Below are 20,695 nucleotides of genomic sequence, written 5' to 3'. Positions count from 1 at the left end.
TTGAATTGCAGCTTTAAGGGACTAGGGAGTAGTGTAATAATAGGCTGCATTGGGGCTCATTTATGAGTGTGTTTCTATATTGCCTGCAAGTAATTTTGCACAACCCTATCTGAAAAAGAGAATCTGTGGTCAGCCAATACGGGTAAAAAGTAAATGCCATACTGGGTTGATTTACTGAGTTCTATGAGGTGTTTGGAGAGATAGTCATATGAATGATGTTCCTATTTTCAATATGTGAGAGAAAAATAAGCCTCCAAGAAATTATAATAATACTTAAATATGGAAATTGCCAGCAAATGGCTTTTGTAACATATGCTACCACTTCCATAAAGAATGAATGGAGCATACAGAAAATAGAGCTATATGGTAGTATCCAGAGGTGGATTTTAATAAATATATTAAAACTTCTTATTTTAAATCAGTAATCATATCATGAACTTGAATCTCACTCAACAAATATAGTTCCTTATGCAATATTGCATAGTATATTGAAGGTTTTGTATATATAGTTTTGATACTTTTTGATTTATTATTCTAGAAAAATAGTGATAAAATAAATTTTGGTGTACATATGAAAATATAGATACCATTATTTGATTAGATTTTGGTAATTGAAAAGCTTCCTTGAGAAGTAATCATAAAACTTTAAATTTTTAGGTATTATTCTATCAGGTAAAAATTTTCCCAGTTCAGTTTTTGCAGAAATAAATTTGCATGTGAGAAATTTATGTATCACATTTTAGTATAGCAGACGTTTGACTTATTTCTTTGTTGTCATTACATATTATTTTAATTATGTGTAAAATATCGAATTTTAAACATATTACTCAGAGAATTTCCCTAGGTTCCAACTTTGGGATAAAAGCAGATTCTAAATATTCTTTTACAGCCTCTTCATGTGTCCCGTATCCATACTTAGCATACCGCTTGTCATGTGTAATTGTCACAGCTATCGCTTTGCCTGTATCATCTTTGACAATGCCACTTTATAACTTATTTTCCCAAGATCTAGAACAGCTGCTAAGAGTGTGTTGGTATTGTTATTATTATTTTACTTCTACTAGACCATCTTAATGAATTGGAAGTTCTTTGATTAGAAAAAAAAGTTATATGTAGCACACCATTTATGTCAGATCTTGTTAACTTAGAAGACCTAACTATATTCAATGAAATGGTTTTCAACTAATTTTGCAAAAACCATAGGAATTCACATTGACTGGAAGGAGTGCTTCTTCTCTCTATAGTGAATATTTATAAGCTTCCAAGTGTGTATATGTTTATATCTATCTGTATACATAACATAAAGAGAGACAGAGAAACAGAGAACAGAAGGAAAATTCAAAATAAACCATTTAGGGAAACTTTATCTGCATTCACAGCCAAATTTAACTGTAATATCAAAAAACATGAGTATGTATGTCAAAATGCCATTTGAAACCACATTTAACTACTGATGGTATGAACCTAGGTAAAAACATAAAACAAAAAAGCTACTCAACAAAAACTGCCATCTTGAATCAGACTCTCTAAACCAGAGAGTTCCAAGCCAACATGCTCCAGCTCAACAGTACAGTCTTCATGCCCTTGGTGCTGACACCAATTGGGATCTCTGGCCTGGAGTCTGTACAGTTCTGGATCAGCATTCTTTTCTGTGCCATGCAAATCACTTCTCCATTTGGGAATTCCTGCTGCTGGTCATTATTAAATCTGAGCCCAGCCTCCATGAACCCATATTTCTTTTCCTGGCAATGCTTTGAGTGACAGAATTGTTCTCAATACCTGCATCCTGCCGAAAATGTTAGGAATATTCTGGTTCCATTCACCTGATATATATTTTGATGCCTTTCTTTCAGATGTGGCTCATCCATACCTTCCAGTGTATTGAGTCAGGTATTCTGCTGGCCATGGCCTTGGGTTGCTACGTGGCAATCTGTGATCCTCTGAGATATGCATTAATTTTTACCCACAAACTTCTCATTCAGATTAGGATTGGAGTGACACTCCGAGCAGACCTCTTTGCAACTCCCTGTCTCATCCTCATCAAATGCCAGCTGAAACACTATCAGACCACTGTGGTTCCCCATTCATACTGTGAACACATGGCCATTGTGAAGCTAACAGCAGAAGATATTTGAATCAACAAGATCTATGGTCTCTTTGTGGCTTTCATTATATTCTGATTTGACATAATCTTCATCATACTCTCTTACATTTGAATATTTGTAACTGTCTTCAATCTGCCTCAAAAAGAAGCTAGACTCAAAGCTTTTAACACTTTCATTGCCCACATTTGTGTCTTCCTTGAGTTTTATCTCCTAGGTTTCTTCTTTTTTGCACACAGGTTTGGGTTCCATATTCCACCTTGCATTCACATTCTTCTATCCAATCTCTATCTGCTTGTCCCACCTTTGCTCAATCCTATTGTTTATGGTGTGAAGACCAAACAGATTCGAGATTCATATATCCAAGATTTTCCACTCTAAGGATGCATCTTGAGTTCTCATTTATCTTATTTCAAACAATAGCAGAAACAAGCACTGAGAAACATGTTCTTGAGAGTTTGTGTTTTCTCAGGTTCATTGTGTGCTGAAGAGCAATGTTCTGGTTTTGCATTCAAGACAATAAGGCCTTGACTCCTAATTAAGCATCTTAGCTTGTTTTGGATACAAAGGTTGTTGAAACACAGATAATTAATCATATCTAAACTACACATGATGTAAAGTACAAAAATTAAGCTCAATTGACTCTTGTGGGGATTGGAAAAGAAATTCAGTATAATGTATTATAATTCTAGTATATCCGATAATAAATTTGTTCTTTTCCTATATCATTTGTTATAACACTTCATCATCCTAAAGTTCCTTACTGAATGATCATGAAGTAGTCATTAAGTGAGGAATGAGGGTTTTACTGTATGAATCAAATGGTAATCGTATTTTCTTATTTCCTAAAAAAAAAAAAATCACACAGCCTACTACAGGAGCATATATAGTGGAGTTATTATATAATAAACTCAAATAAAAACATTTGAATTGATAGTAACTAAAAAGTTAATGTCAATATGGAATGATTAGCAATGTACTTCCTTGTTTCATGTTATGGTCTTACGAATAAGTAAAATAAAGTTTTAAATAATGTGTTTTATGACTATAGCTGAAAAGGAAAATAAGTTCTGCAAGTGAAGCTATATATATTTTTAAATTCTGCTCATGGTTTTATTATTTTTATGTTTCCCTGAAACTAATTTTCAAAATAATTGCTGCAGTTGGATTCTTACATTGGAACTTGCATTAGCATTTGTTAACTTAAAATTGCTTTTTCTGTAAATGTTTTTGTGGATTGGTGAACAGTGGTTCTTATAGAAACTTAAATAGAAATTTTAAATGGTAAAGATCAGATGCAAGTTGATAAAACCAGCTATAGAGGAAGAGTAGTGACTATGGCCTAAAGAAACAGCCAAGGCCAGCACCTGGAATATTTAGAGATGTGAATTTGGATCCTCTCCCTCATTCTACATCCTACCTTCTGATTAACCTGTATTCACTTCATGTTCTTTGTTATGATCCTGAAATTTTCACATTCCATGTAGTTTGTGAAGTATAATTTCAGACTTCCAGGGCTAAAAGTAACATTTTCATTATATTTATGTGTTCAGGTTTTGGACTAGAATTTTTTTAATGGAGTTATGGTTGTCTGTCTTACAAAATTGTGTGTGGTCTTCACCATTAACACTTCATTATCCTTTAATTCCAAAAGATGACCAATGATATGCGTAGAGCTAAAAGTCAGAATTTTTCCAGTTGGACTTTTTTTGCTCTAAGGGCATTTTTATATTTAAGAGATGTATCCATTTCTATTATTTTCACTCTCATTAATTGTGATATATCCTCTACCTGGAGACCCTGCCTCTGATTCCTGAATTGGTAAAATAGTCTTCATTCTATAACATTAGGCTCAGACTTTTTTTGGTATTTTCTTTCTCAAGATTCCTTAACTGAGGTTTCCTTTTGGGGTCAGTGTTGTTTTTATAATCCACAGTGATCTGGGTAGTTCAAACCATGTTATATTAAAATGTATCTGTAGTTTAGGGAATTATGTGTGTGTGTGCTTAGTTGCTCAGTCGTATCCAACTCTTTGTGACCCCATAGACTGTAGCTCAGCAGGCTCCTCTGTCCATGGGATTCTCCAGCAAGAATACTGGAGTGGGTAGCCATTCCCTACTCCAGGGTATCTTCCTGACCCAAGGATTGAACCTGGGTCTCCTGCACTGCTGGCAGATTCTTCATCATCTGAGCTACCAGTGAAGCCCCTGGTGAATTATACAGGGTGTCTAATAATAAAACTTTATCACTTGTTGTCATAATGTGGCACAATAAATTCTTAATGACTTGGACTGACTCTTACTGCTTTTGTCAGCTTGGTTTGGTGTTCACTGAAAGAAGCAAATTTGAAGGATAGTCTGGTGGGAAAACACATGCCATAAAATCCATATACATTAATATTTATTTAAGGTAATAGAGCTCCCTAGTATTCCCTGGCAACTCCCTGGAGGCTTCCCTGGTGGCTCAGCTGGTAAAGAATCCACCTGCAATGAGGGAGACCTGGGTTCAATTCCTGTGTTGGAAAGATCCTTTGAAAAAGGGAACAACTACTCACTCCAGTATTTTGGTCTGGAGAATTCCATGGACTGTTTAGACCATGGGGTCACAAAGAATCAGACACGACTGAGCAACTTTCACTCACTCAGTACAGATATCTATTGGACAATTAAAAGTAAGATCTAGGGGGGAAAAAAAGCTTGTCTAGTTCATCTTCTTATCTTCCACAGCTAATATAGTTCTGACACTGGTATAAGCAGAATAAAATTTATTGAATAAACATAATAATGAAATTCCCTTCAGCATCTAATTGCATCTTTATAACAACCTAAAAAATATTTAGTGCATGTTAGATTTGGTGAACCTGAAAACTGAGATTAATGGGAGGTCTCTTCCTCACTGTGGGGTGAAAGTTACAAATATCAAAAAGGAGAAAAGTTGAATGATTATCTATAGTTTGGGATTTGTTAAAAATATCCATCAGTGAACATGAAGGTTTACAATGTATGTCATTATAAATTATCAAAATGAATGTAGATGTAATTTTTGTAATGTGAGTAAAACTGATACATGTGTGAACATGCTTGTGTGTGATTGTGTTTCTAACATTTTGTCTTCTGCAATGGCCTTTGAACAGTGAATTCTCAGTAAAAAAAAAAAAGCCCAAAAGGTCCCAAGCACATTCTAAGCTACATCACAAGATAGAACTTTTGATTCTATCGATCTATTTTATTGTTCAGTCACTCAGTCGTGTCCACTATTTGCAACCCTGTGGACTGCAGCACGTCAGGATACCCTGTCCATCACCAACTCCTGAAGTTTGCTCAAATTCATGTCCATTGAGTCAGTGATGCCATCCAACCATCTCATCCTCTACGGTCTGCTTTTCCTCCTGCCTTCAATCTTTCCCAGCATCAGGGTCTTTTCTAATGAGCTGGCTTTTCAAATCAGATGGCCAAAGTATTGGAGCATCAGCTTCAGTATCAGTCCTTCTAATGAATATTCAGGATTGATTTATTTTAGGATTGACTGGTTTGATCTCCTTGCAATCCAAGGGACTCTCAAGAGTCTTCTCCAACATCACAGTTCAAAAGCATCAATACTTTGTCACTTAGCCTTCTTGTGGTCCAACTCTCACATCCATACATGACTACTGGAAAAACCATAACTTTGACAGCTTTGACAGGATGACCTTTGTTGGTAAAGTAACGTCTCTGATTTTTAATATGCTGTCTAAGATGGTAATAGCTTAGAGGAGCAAACATCTTTTAATTTCATGGCTTCAGTCACCATCTGCAGGGTTTTTGGAGCTCAAGAAAATAAAACCTGTCACTGATTTTGTTGTTTCCCCATCTATTTACCATGAAGTGATATGACTGGATGGCATGATCTTAGTTTTCTGAATGTTGAATTTTAAACCAGCTTTATTCACTCTCCTCTTTCACCTTCATCAAGAGGCTCTTTAGTTCTTCCTTGTTTTCTGCCATAAGGGTGGTGTCCTCTGCGTATCTGAGGTTATTGATATTTCTCCTGGCAATCTTGATTCCAGCTTGTGCTTTATCCAGCCCAGCATTTCATAGGATGTACTCTGAATGTAAGTTAAATGAACAAAGTGACAACATATAGCCTTGACATACTTCTTTCCTGATTTTGAACCAGTTCATTGTTCCATGTCCAGTTCTAACTGTTGCTTCTTGACCTGCATTCAGGTTTCTCAGGAGGCAGGTAAAACCTCTGGATCGATAGGTTTGTCAAATTCCATTCCAGTTATCTTGACTTTATCACATGAGCTATGTTTTTTATAATTACAGAGTTAATGTCATAAACTTTGTGTGTACATCATTTAACCCAGCTAGAATTAAACTGCTTTGAAAGTAGGAAAAGATTTCATTAATCTATGTTTTTCTAATACTGTAGAACCCACTGAAACTCCCTTTAAGTGATATCACAAATTCTATAGGGCTAAGTTTTATACGGGGCTACCATGGTGGCTCAGAGGTTAAAGCGTCTGCCTGCAATGCGGGAGACCTAGGTTCGATCCCTGGGTCAGGCAGATCCCCTGGAGAAGGAAATGGCAACCCACTCCAGTATTCTTGCCTGGAGAATTCCATGGACGGAGGAGCCTGGTGGGCCACAGTCCACGGGGTCGCAAAGAGTCAGACAAGACTGAGCGACTTCACTTCACTTCACTTCAAAGTTTTATAGTGCTGAAATTGCCCCAAGCTATCTAATTGTGTCTTTCTCAGATGACTTTAGGAAGACAGCACCTTGCAAATTCTAGATTATACTAAATTAATTTCATTTGATATCCTTACTTTTACTATTATATTATTAATGTTGTTAATGCTACTTTATCTAAATTTATTACAAATTTCTATTTTTTACATCATTTTCCCTTATGCAAAATTCTATCTGAATACAATAATGAACTGAAATACACAACAGACTAGTTTCACATAGGAAAAGGAGTACGTCAAGGCTGTATATTGTCACCCTGCTTATTTAATTTATATGCAGAGTACATCACGAGAAATGCTGGACTGTGGCAAGCACAAGCTGGAATCAAGATTGCCGGGAGCAATATTAGTGACCTCAGATATGCAGATGACACCACCCTTATGGCAGAAGGTGAAGAAGAACTAAAGAGCCTCTTGATGAAAGTGAAAGGGGAGAGTGAAAAATTTGGCTTAATCTCAACATTCAGAAAACTAAGATCATGGCACCTGGTTCCATCACTTCATGGCAAACAGATGCAGAAACAGTGGAAACAGTGGCTGACTTTATTTTTTTTGCGCTCCAAAATCACTGCAGATGTTGATTGCAGCCATGAAATTAAAAGACATTTACTCCTTGGAAGGAAAGCTATGGCCAACCTAGACAGCATATAAAAAAGCAGAGACATTACTTTGCAAACCAAGGTCCATCTAGTCAAGGCAATACTTTTTCCAGTGGTCATGTATTGATGTGAGAGTTGGACTATAAAGAAAGCTGAGCACAGAATTGGTGCTTTTGAACTGTGGTGTTGGAGAAGCCTCTTGAGAGTCCCTTGGACTTCAAGGAGATCCAACCCGTCCATTCTAAAGGAGATTAGTCTTGGGTATTCATTGGAAGGACTGATGCTGAAGCTGAAACTCCAATACTTTGGCCACCTGATGTGAAGAGCTGACTCATTGAAAAAGACCCTGATGCTGGAAAAGATTGAGGGAAGGAGGAGAAGGGGACTACAGAGGACGAGGTGGTTGGATGACATCACGGATTGAATGGACATGGGTTTGGGTGGACTCCAGGAGGTGGTAATGGACAGGGAGACCTGGTGTGCTACCACTCATGAGTTCACAAAGATTGGACACGACTGAGTGACTGAACTGAACTGAAAGTTATATTTTCTCCATTGGTCAACATGATATCACCAGGACACTCTGAAAGAGGTACTGATTATAGCATTAACGGTTCTTTACCAAGTTATTATTTGGTGGTTTGTGATGACACTCCAGTACTCTTGCCTGGAAAATCCCATGGATGGAGGAGCCTGGTAGGCTGCATTCCGTAGGGTTGCTAAGGGTCGGACACGACTGAGCGACTTCACTTTCACTTTTCACTTTCACACATTGGAGAAGGAAATGGCAACCCACTCCAATATTCTTGCCTGGAGAATCCCAGGGATGGGGGAGCCTGGTGGGCTTCCATCTATGTAGTCACACAGACTCAGACACAACTGAAGTGACTTAGCAGCAGCAGCAGCAGGCTTCCCAGGTGGAGCTAGTGGTAAAGAACCTGCCTGCCAATGCAGGAGACATAAGAGTTGCAGGTTTGACCCTTGGGTCAAGAAAATCCTCTGGAGGAGGGCTTGGCAACTCACTCCAGCATTCTATCCTATGGATAGAGAAGCCTGGAAGGCTACAGTCCTTAAGGTCACAAGGAGTCCAACACAACTGAAGCAACTTTAGTACACACACACATGAATTTAAGTAAATAGGATGCTATATGCAAAATTAATTGGGATTGTACTACAAAAGTCCTATTTTTAAACCTATAGAACATAAATATTCAATATTTTTGAGAACCTTAAATACAGTCTAACATTGTTTTTATATTTTCAATTACATTTATTTATAATATATTAATGTAAATGAGTGTAAATGTGGGCTTCCTTGGGGGTTCAGTGGTAAAGAATCCACCTTTCAAATCAGGAGACATGAGAGTTCAATCCGCAGGTCAAGAAAATCCTCTGGAGAAGGAAATGGCAACTCACTCCAGTACTCTTGCCTGGGAAATCCCATGGACAGAAGAACCTTCCAGGCTATAGTCCCTGGGGTCACAAAAGAGTCAGACACAACTTAGCCACTAGACAACAAAAATACAATGTGATTGGGGGGAAATTCAATATGCTCTTGAAGGATTCTCCTTCACAGTATGCTTAATTTCTTATTTCACTATAAGAAAGTAAAGACAAAAATTTTGGAAAGTGTCTTTTTAGTTTGGTTAATGAAAGAAAAATCATGCCTAGAAACATGAGACCATTTCAAGAATAAGTTTTGACTGGCCTTACACTAAAAATGAGAAATGATCACAATTTTGGTCTCAAATTAAAATAAATGTTATTAGTCCCATTTATAAGTATATATACATATTTCCACTGATTCCCTATATTTATAAAAGTTTAGCGTAACATATAAGTTGCTGAAACATTTGTAGAAATGTGAAATCAGTGTTAAATATACAGCTGAAAAATTTTGCCCAATGATCAAAAGTTTGAATTGCATACACACATTAGGACTCATTTATTTAGTGCTATATGTCCTGCACTTTTCGTACACCACGTATCACTGTTTTGATGATTTCAAGAATTGTAGTTTCCATAAATGAGAGAAATGTTATTACAGATTTAAATAATGTGTTTAATAACATGCAAGAGAGGCAAGGTCTAGGATAAACCAGTGTCAATGGATTAAAAATCCATAGATGTATTTTATCATAGGCCTCTAACAATTAAAGTATATCATGATTACACTGTTAAAGAGTAAGTCTAGCCTTAGAGTAATCTCCTTGCCTTCTTTATTAAATTGGAAACCTGCTCTTCCTTTTCCTCCAATCTCCTCAGTCCATTCAGAGAATTAAATACAGGCACCTCATTGGAACTGACTCAAAGGTGTTTCTTTTTATGGCTGAGTAATATTGCATTGTGCATATGCACCACAACTTCAGAGTTCCAGAAAATCACCTTATTTTGCTTTATTGACTATGCCGAAGCCTTTGACTATGTGGATCACAACAAACTGGAAAATTCTTAAAGAGATGGGAATACCAGACCACCAAACCTGCCTCCTGAGAAATCTGTATGCAGGTCAAGAAGCAATCATGAGAACGGGACATGGAACAACAGACTGGTTCCAAATTGGGAAAGGAGTATGTCAAGGTTGTATAACGTCACCCTACTTATTTAAATTATATGCAGAGTAGATCATGCGAAATGCCAGGCTAGATGAATCACAAGCTGGAATCAAGACTGCCAGGAGAAGTATCAATAACCTCAGATATGCAGATGACACCACCCTTATAGCAGAAAGTGAAGAACTAAAGAACCTCTTGATGAAGGTGAAAGAGGAGAGTGAAAAAGTTGGCTTAAAACTCAACATTCAGAAAACTAAGATCATGGCATCCAATGCCATCACTTCATTGCAAATAGATGGGGAAACAATAGAAACAATGAGAAACTTTATTTTTGGGGGCTCCTAAATCACTGCAGATGGTGACTACAGCCATGAAATTAAAAGACACTTGCTTCTTGGAAGAAAAACTATGACCAACCTAGATAGCATATTAAAAAACAGGGACATTACTTTACCAACAAAAGTCCATCTGGTCAAAGCTATGATTTTTGCAGTAGTCATGTATGGATGTGGGAATTGGAGTATAAAGAAAGCTGAGCACCGAAGAATTGATGCTTTTGAACTGTGATGTTGGAGGACTTTTGAGAGTCCCTTGGACTGCAAGAAGATCCAACCAATCCATCCTAAAGGGAATCAGTCCTGATTATTCATTGGAAGACTCGTACTGAAACTGAAACTCCGATCTTTGGGCCACCTGATGTGAAGAACTGACTCATTGGAAAAGCCCATGATGCTGGAAAAGATTGAGGGAAGGAGGAGAAGGGGACTACAGAGGATGAGATGGTGGATGGCATCACTGTTGTGATGGATGTGAGTCTGAGTAGGCTCTGGGATTTGGTGATGGACAAGGACGCCTGGCATGCTGCAGTCCTTTGAGACTCAAAGAGTCAGACACGGCTGAGCAACTGAACTGATTGACCACAACTTCTTTATCCATTCATCTGTTGATGGATATCTAGGTTAGTTCCATGGTCTAGCTATTGTAGATAGTGCTGCAATGAGCAAAGGGATACATGTGTCTTTTTCAATTTTGGTTTCCTCAGGGTATATGCATAGGGGTGGGATTGTTGGGTCATATATGGTGGTTTTATTCCCAGTTTTTTAAGGAATCTCCATACTGTCTTTCATAGGGGCTGTATCAATTTACATTCCCACCAACAGTGCAAAGACCTTAACTTTTCTCACCATCTCCAGCATTTATTGTTTGTAGACGTTTTGATGATGGCCATTCTGACTGGTTTGAGGTGATATCTAATTGTAGTTTTGATTTGCGTTTCTCTAATAATGAGCAATGATGAACATCTTTTCATGTGTTTGTTAGGCATCTGTATGTCTTCTTTGGAGAAACGTCTGTTTTTTAGGTCTTTTTCCCCACTCTTTGATTGGATTATTTGTTTTTCTGGTTTTAACTTGTATGAGCTGCTTGTATATTTTAGAAATGAATCCTTTGTCAGTTGTTTCAGTTGCTGTTATTTTCTCTGATTCCGAGGGTTGTCTTTTCACCTTGATTATAGTTTCCTTTGCTGTTCAAAAGCTTTTAAGTTTAAACAAGTCCCACTTTTTAACTTTTGTTTCTATTTCCATTACTCTAGGAGGTGGGTCATAGAGGATCTTGCTTTGATTTATGTCATTGAGTGTTCTGCCTATGTTTTCCAGTAACAATTAGGTCTTTAATCCATTTTGAACTTATCTTTGTATATGGTGTTAGGAAGTATCTGATTCATTCTCTTATATGTAGCTGTCCAGTTTTCCCCGCACCATTTATTGAAGATGCATTCTTTGCCCTATTGTATATTCTTGCCTCCTTTGTCAAAACTAAGGTACCTATAGGTTCATGGTTTATTTCTGGGTTTTCTGTCTTGTTCCATTGGTCTGTGTTTCTGTTTTTGTGCCAGTACCATATTGTCTCCATGATGTAGCTTTGTAGTATAATCTGAAGTCAGGAAGGTTGAATCCTCCAGTTCCATTCTTCTTTCTCAAGACTGCTTTGGCTATTTGGGGTCTTTTGTGTTTCCATATGTATTGTGAAACTTTTCTTCTAATTCTGTGAAAAATGTCATTGGTAATTTGAAATAAATCACATTGAATCTTTGGATTGTATCTGGTAGTATCGTCATTTTCACAATACTAACACTTCCTACTCAGGAACATGGAATATCTCTCCATCTGTTTATGTCATCTTTGATTTCTTTGATTAGTGTCTTATGCTTTACTGTGTACAGTTCTTTTGTCTCCTTAGGTAAGTCTATTCCTAGATATTTAATTCTTTTTGTTGCAATGGTGAATGAGATTGATTCCCAAATTTTTCTTTCTGATTTTTCATTGTTAGTATATAGAAATGCAAGTTATTTCTGTGTATAGATTTTGTATACTGCACCTTTGCTAAATTCACTGATTAGCTCTAGTTATTTCCTGATACTACTTTTAGGATTTTATATATACAGTATCATGTCATCTACAAACAGTGAGAGCTTTACTTCTTTTCCAATCTGGATTCCTTTTATTACTTTTTCTTCTCTGATTGCTGTAGCGAAGACTTCCACAACTATGTTGAATAATAGTGGGGAAAATGTGCACCCTTGTCTTGTTCCTGATCTTAGGGTGAATGCTTTCAGTTTTTCACCATTGAGAATTAGGTTTGCTGTAGGTTTATCATATATGCCCTTTACTATGTTGAGGTATGTTCCTTCCATGCCCATTTTTTGAAGACTTAATCATAAATGGGTGATGAATTTTGTCAGAGGCTTTATCTGCATCTATTGAGATGATCATACTGTTTTTATCGTTCCATATGTTAATATTGTGTATCACATCAATTGATTTGCATTTATTGAAGAATCCTTGCATCCATAAAATAAACTCAATTTGATCATGGTGTATAAACTTTTTGATGTGCTGCTGAATTCTGTTTGCTAAAATTTTGTTGAGGATTTTTGCATCTATGTTCATCAGTAATATTGGCCTGTAGTTGTTTTTTTTTGTGTGTGTGTATTGTCTTTATCTGGTTTTGTTTTCAGGGTGATGATGACCTCGTAGGATGACTTTGGAAGTGTTCCTTCCTCTGCAATTTTTTGAAAGAATTTTAGAAGGATAGGCATCAGCTCTTCTCTAAATGTTTGATAGAATTCTCCTGAGAAGCAATCTGGTTTTAGGCTTTTGTTTTTTGGGAGATTTTTGATCACAGCTTCAAATTCAGTGCTTGTAATTGGTTGTTGCAATATTGAACTTTACTAAGAATCTGTCCGTTTCATCCAGGTTATCCCTTTTTTGCTATACAGTTGTTCTTTTTTTTGTTTGTTTTTATTATTTATTTATTTTTATTAATATTATTTTAGTTTACAATATTGTCTAGGTTTTTCCATACATTGACAAACTTGTATGCAGGTCAGGAAGCAACAGTTAGAGCTGGACATGGAACAACAGACTGGTTCCAAATAGGAAAAGGAGTACGTCAAGTCTGTATATTGTCACCCTGCTTATTAAACTTATATGCAGAGTACATCATGAGGAACACTGGGCTGGAAGAAGCACAAGCTGGAATCAAGATTCCCGGGAGAAATATCAATAACCTCAGATATGCAGATGACACCACCCTTATGGCAGAAAGTGAAGAGGAACTCAAAAGCCTCTTGATGAAAGTGAAAGAGGAGAGTGAAAAGGTTGGCTTGAAGCTCAACATTCAGAAAACTAAGATCATGGCATCTGGCCCCATCACTGATGGGGAAACAGTGGAAACAGTGTCAGACTTTATTTTGGGGGGCTCCAAAATCACTGCAGATGCTGATTGCAGACAGGAAATTAAAAGACGCTTGCTCCTTGGAAGGAAAGCTATGACCAACCTAGATGGTATATTAAAAAGCAGAGACATTACTTTGCAACCAAGGTCCATCTAGTCAAGGCTATGGTTTTTCCCGTGGTCATGTATGGATGTGAGTGTTGGACTGTGAGGAAAGCTGATCGCCGAAGAATTGATGCTTTTGAACTGTGGTGCTGGAGAAGACTCTTGAGAGTCCCTTGGACTGCAAGGAGATCCAACCAGTCCATTCTAAAGGAGATCAATCCTGGGTGTTCATTGGAAGGACTGATGCTAAAGCTGAAACTCCAATACTTTGGCCACCTCATGCGAAGAGTTGACTCACTGGAAAAGACTCTGATGCTGGGAGGGACTGGGGGCAGGAGGAGAAGGGTACGACAGAGAATGAGATGGCTGGATGGCATCACCGACTCTGTGGACATGAGTTTGAGTGAACTCCGGGAGTTGGTGACGGACAGGGAGGCCTGGAGTGCTGTGATTCATGGGGTCGCAAAGAGTCGGACAAGACTGAGCAACTGAACTGAACTGAATTGACATGAATCTGCCCTGGGTGTACATGTGTTCCCATCTTGAACCCCCCTCCCACCTCCCTCCCCATATCATTCATCTGGGTCATCCCTGTGCACCAGTCCCGAGCATCCTTTATCATGCATTGAACCTGGACTGTTGATTCATTTCATATATGATAATATACATGTTTCAATGCCATTCTCCCAAATCATCCCACCCTCGCCCTCTCCCACCGAGTCCAAAACACTGTTCTATACATCTGTGTCTCTTTTGCTGTCTCATATACAGGGTTATCATTACCATCTTTCTAAATTCCAAATATATGCATTAGTATTCTGTATTGGTGTTTTTCTTTCTGGCTTACTTCACTCTGTATAATAGGCTCCAGTTTCATCCACCTCATTAAAACTGATTCAAATGTATTCTTTTTAATTGCTGAGTAATACTCCATTGTGTAAATGTACCACAGCTTTCTTATCCATTCGTCTACAGATGGACATCTAGGCTGCTTCCATGTCCTGGCTATTATAAACAGTGCTGCGATGAACATTGGAGTACATGTGTCACTTTCAGTTCTAGTTTCCTTGGTGTGTATGCCCAGGATTGGGATTGCTGGGTTGTATGGCAGTCTATTTCCAGATTTTTAAGGAATCTCCACACTGTTCTCCATAGTGGCTGTACTAGTTTGCGTTCCCACCAACAGTGTAACAGGGTTCCCTTTTCTCCACACCCTCTCCAGCATTTATTGCTTGTAGACTTTTGGATAGCAGCCATTCTGACTGGCGTGAAATGTACCTCATTGTGGTTTTGATTTACATTTCTCTGATGATGAGTGATGTTAAACATCTTTTCATGTGTTTGTTAGCCATCTGTATGTTTTCTTTGGAGAAATGTCTATTTAGTTCTTTGGCCCGATTTTTGATTGGGTCGTTTATTTTTCTGGCATTGAGCTGCAGGCGTTGCTTGTATATTTTTGAGATTAATTCTTTGTCAGTTGCTTAACTTGCTATTGTTATATCCCATTCTGAAGGCTGTCTTTTCACCTTGCTTATAGTTTCCTTTGCTGTTCAGAAGATTTTCATTTTAATTAGGTCCCATTTTTTATTTTTGCATTTATTTCCAATATTATGGAAGGTGGGTCATGGAGGATCCTGCTGTGATTTATGTCGGAGAGTGTTTTGCCTATGTTCTCCTCTAGGAATTTTATAGTTTCTGGTCTTGTTTAGATCTTTAATCCATTTTGAGTCTATTTTTGTGTATGGTGTTAGGAAGTTTTCTAGTTTCATTCTTTTACAAGTGGTTGACCAGCTTTCCCAGCATCACTTGTTAAAGAGATTGTCTTTTCTCCATTGAATATTCTTGCCTCCCTTGTCAAAGATAAGGTGTCCATAGGTGTGTGGATTTATCTCTGGGCTTTCTATTTTGTTCCATTGATCTATATTTCTGTCTTTATTCCAGTACCATACTGTCTTGATGACTGTAGCTTTGTAGTAGAGCCTGAAGTCTGGCAGGTTGATTCCTCCGGTTCCATTCTTCTTTCTCAAGATTGCTTTGATATTTGAGGTTTTTTGCATTTTCATACAATTGTGAAATTATTTGTTCTAGCTCTGTGAAAAATACCATTGGTCGCTTGATAGGGATTGCATTGAATCTATAGATTACTTTGAGTAGTATACTCATTTTCATAATATTGATTCTTCCAATCCACTAACACAGTATATTTCTCCATCTGTTTGTGTCCTCTTTGATTTATTTCACCAGTGTTTTGTAGTTTATGTATAGGTCTTTTGTTTCTTCAGGTAGAAACTTTTTATGTAAAGGGATTGACAGTGAATATTTTGAGCTTTTTAATTGTATGATCTCTGTCCTAATTATTCAACTTTGCCCCTATAGTTCCAAAGCTTCCATCAACAATTCATTAATCAATGGATATGATGGTAATAAAATAAATTTTTTTATTTAGAAAAAGAGGCAGGAAGATGGATTTAGCCTGTGGCTACAGATTGTCCCATGGACGTGACAAAGTCATAATCTGTGAAGTAGGTCAAAAGTAGTATTAGGCTCTATAGGTACAAAATATAGTGTAGTGTTTAATTAAATAAATTCAGATTTTTGGCTAGGTTTATCACCTGGAGACAAGGTCATTCATTGTATACAGGATTGTAAGGCCCTTTCACCATTCCCACTGTACAACTCTTTATTTCTCAAGGTGACCTATGACCTTCACAGTGCCTAAAATTAGATATTTTCTTATTGGATGCCCCTCCTGCTTTTGTAATTATGTTTTTTTCTTTAAGTTTTATTCTCCTTTTTTAGTATGCCACCACTCTCTTCTGGATGTATTTTTGCTTTTCATACAGTGTCTATTCAACTCCATTGTGATATTGCCTCTTGGAAAACCTTGGACACCCTTACTACCTGGATATGTTATCATTACTCTTCAAGATTCAACTTAGCCTTTTCCTAGCATCTCCTCCAATATGCCTTCGAAAATTGTCTCATCGTGGTATTTTTGGTATTCTATATTTACCTGCACAATTTTTAAACTGTTACTTTGAATTTATCTTTTTTATTACCTGGGATATATGATGATTTTTTCCATTATAAAAATTAGTTCAATTTTTACTACTTTGTTTCTCATATATTTGGGCAAATATTTGACACTTAATAAATATTTTATGACATTAACTGAGTCTCCCACTGATGTTAAGTGACTTGATGTGTTACTTACTGAGAAGTAAATTTTGTAGGATGGTTTGGGTGGGTGAAGAAGTGCGAAATGTACACTTTGGAGAATGTTGAATAACTAAGAGGATATCTTTGTAGAGCTATCTATATCAGAACTCTATAGGTATTTGGAAAATCATCTTTTCTAACAGATCTTCCAATTTTCAGTATCTATCATGGCACTATCCATGATAATATGGAAGAAGATTGTTGATTACTGTGATAACTATCTTCCATTCATCATTTAACTTAATCTTTGCTCTGACACTATAAAGTATAAAAACTATTTCCCCTGTTTAATCAATGATAAAACTCAGAATTTTTACAGTCAAAAATGAAACTCAGCCAGTCATTAGTAACAGAAGCAACATTTGAAATTAATTTATCTTCCCCAGAACTCTACTCTAAAATGTCTGATAGAGCCACTCAGAGTATATTCATTGAAAAAAAAAAAATGGAAGATTAACATTATTGTAAGGAATCAAGCTATTTGCAATATAATTCATACAAAAGTTAAGATACAAACACAGTTATGAATAGGTAAGATTATAGCTATGGCAGAAAATAAAAGTCAGAGGATAGGAAGCTCATTCATTTGAAAACACACTTTGGCCAATAAGTATTTGAAAAATATATTCCAATCTTTGTCAAGAATCAACAATTTCCAACTGAGTGAACATTCATTCCATAAAACAATCCTAAAAGTAAAAAGATGTTTTTCACAGAGCATTTATAGATGGGTCTAAATTATGGTCTTCTGTGCTACATGCATAGTAAAATTAATGTTCCTAATTAGGAAGCAAATTGTTTACAAACAGCACTGGATGAATGTGACTGAAAATTTGATATTCTCTGAAGCCAAAGAAAAGGGAACTGAACATGGATAAATAGGATTTTCACAAGTGTGAAGTGAAAGTGTTCAAGTATTTCAAGTGTTACTGAGGAGCCAAAATCATGTTACCCAACCAGGTTACCCTGATTGGACATTTCCCTAGTAAAATAGAAGTGATTCTTGCCTAGGAAGTTGCAAAAATATTATACTATAATTTATCAGGCATAAGGAGACTGAAAAATCTATCATGATACCTAAAAGAAGAGCAAATGTATGGGAATAAATATAAAATATTGAGAGAAACGTGCTTCATTTTTGGCATGCTAATTCATCAATGCTACTAAAATAATAAGTGAAAAGACACTTGAAAATGATTGTTACTCTACGTTTTTAAACAAAGCATGTAACAATTAAAAATGGAAAAAAAATGTTTTCAAGAATGGCAATGACCAGTATGTTGAGAAGTTTTAAATTGTTACAGTAACTAACCAAGTCACTTCACATGCATGGATATTACTAAATTTTATGAATAAATATAGAATGTGAAGTAATATTAGCAATAAATAGCAATTGTTGCTAACATTTATTGAAATGCTAAATATTTCAATAATTTAACATTTTGTGGATGTAAAGAAACACACCTTTATTTCTAAAAGAAAGAAAGCATAAAAATTGAAAATAGACTGTTCTATATATCTGTGTCTCTTTTGCTGTCTTGTATACAGGGTTATCGTTATCATCTCTCTAAATTCCATACATATGCGTTAGTATACTGTATTGGTGTTTTTCTTTCTGGCTTAAAACGAATCGCCAGTCCAGGTTCAATGCATGATACAGGATGCTCGGGGCTGGTGTACTGGGATGAACCAGAGGGATGGGATGGGGAGGGAGGTGGGAGGGGCTTCAAGATGGGGAACACATGTATACCTGGGGCAGATTCACGTCAATGTATGGCAAAACCAATACAATAATGTAAAGTAATTAGCCTCCAATTAAATAAATTCAAACAAATAAATAAAACAAAAAAATTGAAAATAGAGAAAAAATAAATGTACAGCATCAAGTATCCCCAGTTAAAACCATAGATGAATCAAGAAATATGTTGGGGACAAGGTTGTAACTATTATTAATGTACTATGACTTCATGAAACAGACTCTACCACCATGGGTTTGTTTTTAAATATCTTAGTTTTCAGGTATTTTTTTTTGTTTGGGAAAAAGAGACCAATCACTCGGTCACGAATCTGCTTGGTCTTGACACCATATACCAGGGGATTGACTGTGGGCGGCACCAGAAGGCACAAACTTGAAAAAATGATATGGACACTTGGAGGCACCTTCTTGCCAATGCGGTGTTAGAAAGCTAAAGAGTGCAGGTGTGTAGGAGACAAGGATAGTGCACACATGGGCAGCACAGGTGCCAGGTGCTTTTGAGTGGGCATGCTGAGAGGAGAGCCGGAAGACCGCCTGAAGGATTTTGATATAGGATGCGGCTATGAGCCCAAGGTCCAATGCCATCACTGAAAGGGCCGCAGAGATTCCATACTCTCTGTTAACATGGGTGTTTGCACTGGCTAACTTCACCACAGCCATGTGCTCACAATAGGCATGATTGATGACATATTTCGTGTAATATGGTAGCCTCTTAATAAGAAGAGGTTAGGGTAAAACCATAAGAATACCTCGAGTCACACTGACTAAACCCATTTTGATGACCATTGGTGTTGTCAAGATGGTTGTATAACGCAGTGGGATACAAACAACTACATAACGGTCAAAGGCCATGGCAACTAGGAAGGCTGACTCAATTATGCAAAATGTGTGGATGAAATACATTTGTGCTAAGCAGATATTAAAATCAAGCCTGTGAGAATCCAACCAAAAGATGCCAAGCATCTTGGGGGCTGCAGAAGAGGCAAGGGCCATGTCGTTCATTGCCCGCATGCAAAGGAAGAAGTATATAGGCTGGTGGAGGCTTGGCTCTAGTTTGATGGTAATGATAATTATGCTGTTCCCCAGCAGGGTCAGGGAAAACAGGAGGCAGACACGAATACCCATCCAGCAGTGAAAACCTTGCAAGCCAGGAATACCAAGAAGAAAGATGAAATGTAGTGATGTGTAGCGTTGTTGGCCATGTTGAAAGTCAATAGGTTGCATGCTTAGAGAGAAAGTAGCTGGTCAAATCCCTCTGTGCAGAAAGTAGGGTGACAAACTGTTTTTCCCATGGCCCTGTATGTGTGGAATCCAGGCACACTGTGTAATGACCTGCTTGAAGGGCTGACTCTTCTTCTAAACCTCTGTCAATCATCAGGTTAACCATGTCCCCATTCATAGTCCTGGAATCTTCACCTGCAAATGAAAAGATTGAGCTTATTTATTTCAGATTTTTTTCCTGAATTTTCAATTTTTTTCCCAATTCTGCCTGTAGCATGGATTTCTTGTTAGAGGATCAGTTAGCAACATAATAACTTCATCATTGTGCTAAAGGCATTGTTGGATTCTGATATAAACAGTTTTAGAAAAGTCAAGTTGTCTTTTCAAGAAAATTGAGATCAAGTATGAATACACATACATAAACACACACAAAAATTAACAGGGATTTCAAAATGCAATCATTATTTTAATAATACTCTTATCCATCAGTTCAGTTCAGTCACTCAGTCGTGTCCAACCCTTTGTGACCCCATGAATCGCAGCACGCCAGGCCTCCCTGTCCATCACCAACTCCCGGAGTTCACTCAAACTCATGTCCATTGAGTCAGTGATGCCATCCAGCCATCTCATTCTCTGTCGTCCCCTTCTTATCCTGCCCCCAATCCCTCCC

General features: G+C 37.2%; 2 pseudogenes; one reads left to right on the top strand and one right to left on the bottom strand.

Moving 5' to 3' along the window:
• Positions 1–1,551: 1,551 nt before the first annotated feature.
• LOC129553936 (olfactory receptor 52A5-like) lies at positions 1,552–2,496 on the top strand (annotated as a pseudogene).
• Positions 2,497–19,013: 16,517 nt separating this feature from the next.
• LOC129553935 (olfactory receptor 52P1-like) lies at positions 19,014–20,006 on the bottom strand (annotated as a pseudogene).
• Positions 20,007–20,695: the final 689 nt, after the last annotated feature.

The sequence above is a fragment of the Moschus berezovskii genome, chromosome 14 (assembly GCF_049115385.1).
Source record: "Moschus berezovskii isolate FMDL1 chromosome 14, NW_MosBer_1.0, whole genome shotgun sequence".
Classification (NCBI taxonomy): domain Eukaryota; kingdom Metazoa; phylum Chordata; class Mammalia; order Artiodactyla; family Moschidae; genus Moschus; species Moschus berezovskii.
The sequence above is the reverse complement of the archived record's forward strand: the minus strand, read 5'-3'. Positions and strand labels throughout refer to the sequence as shown.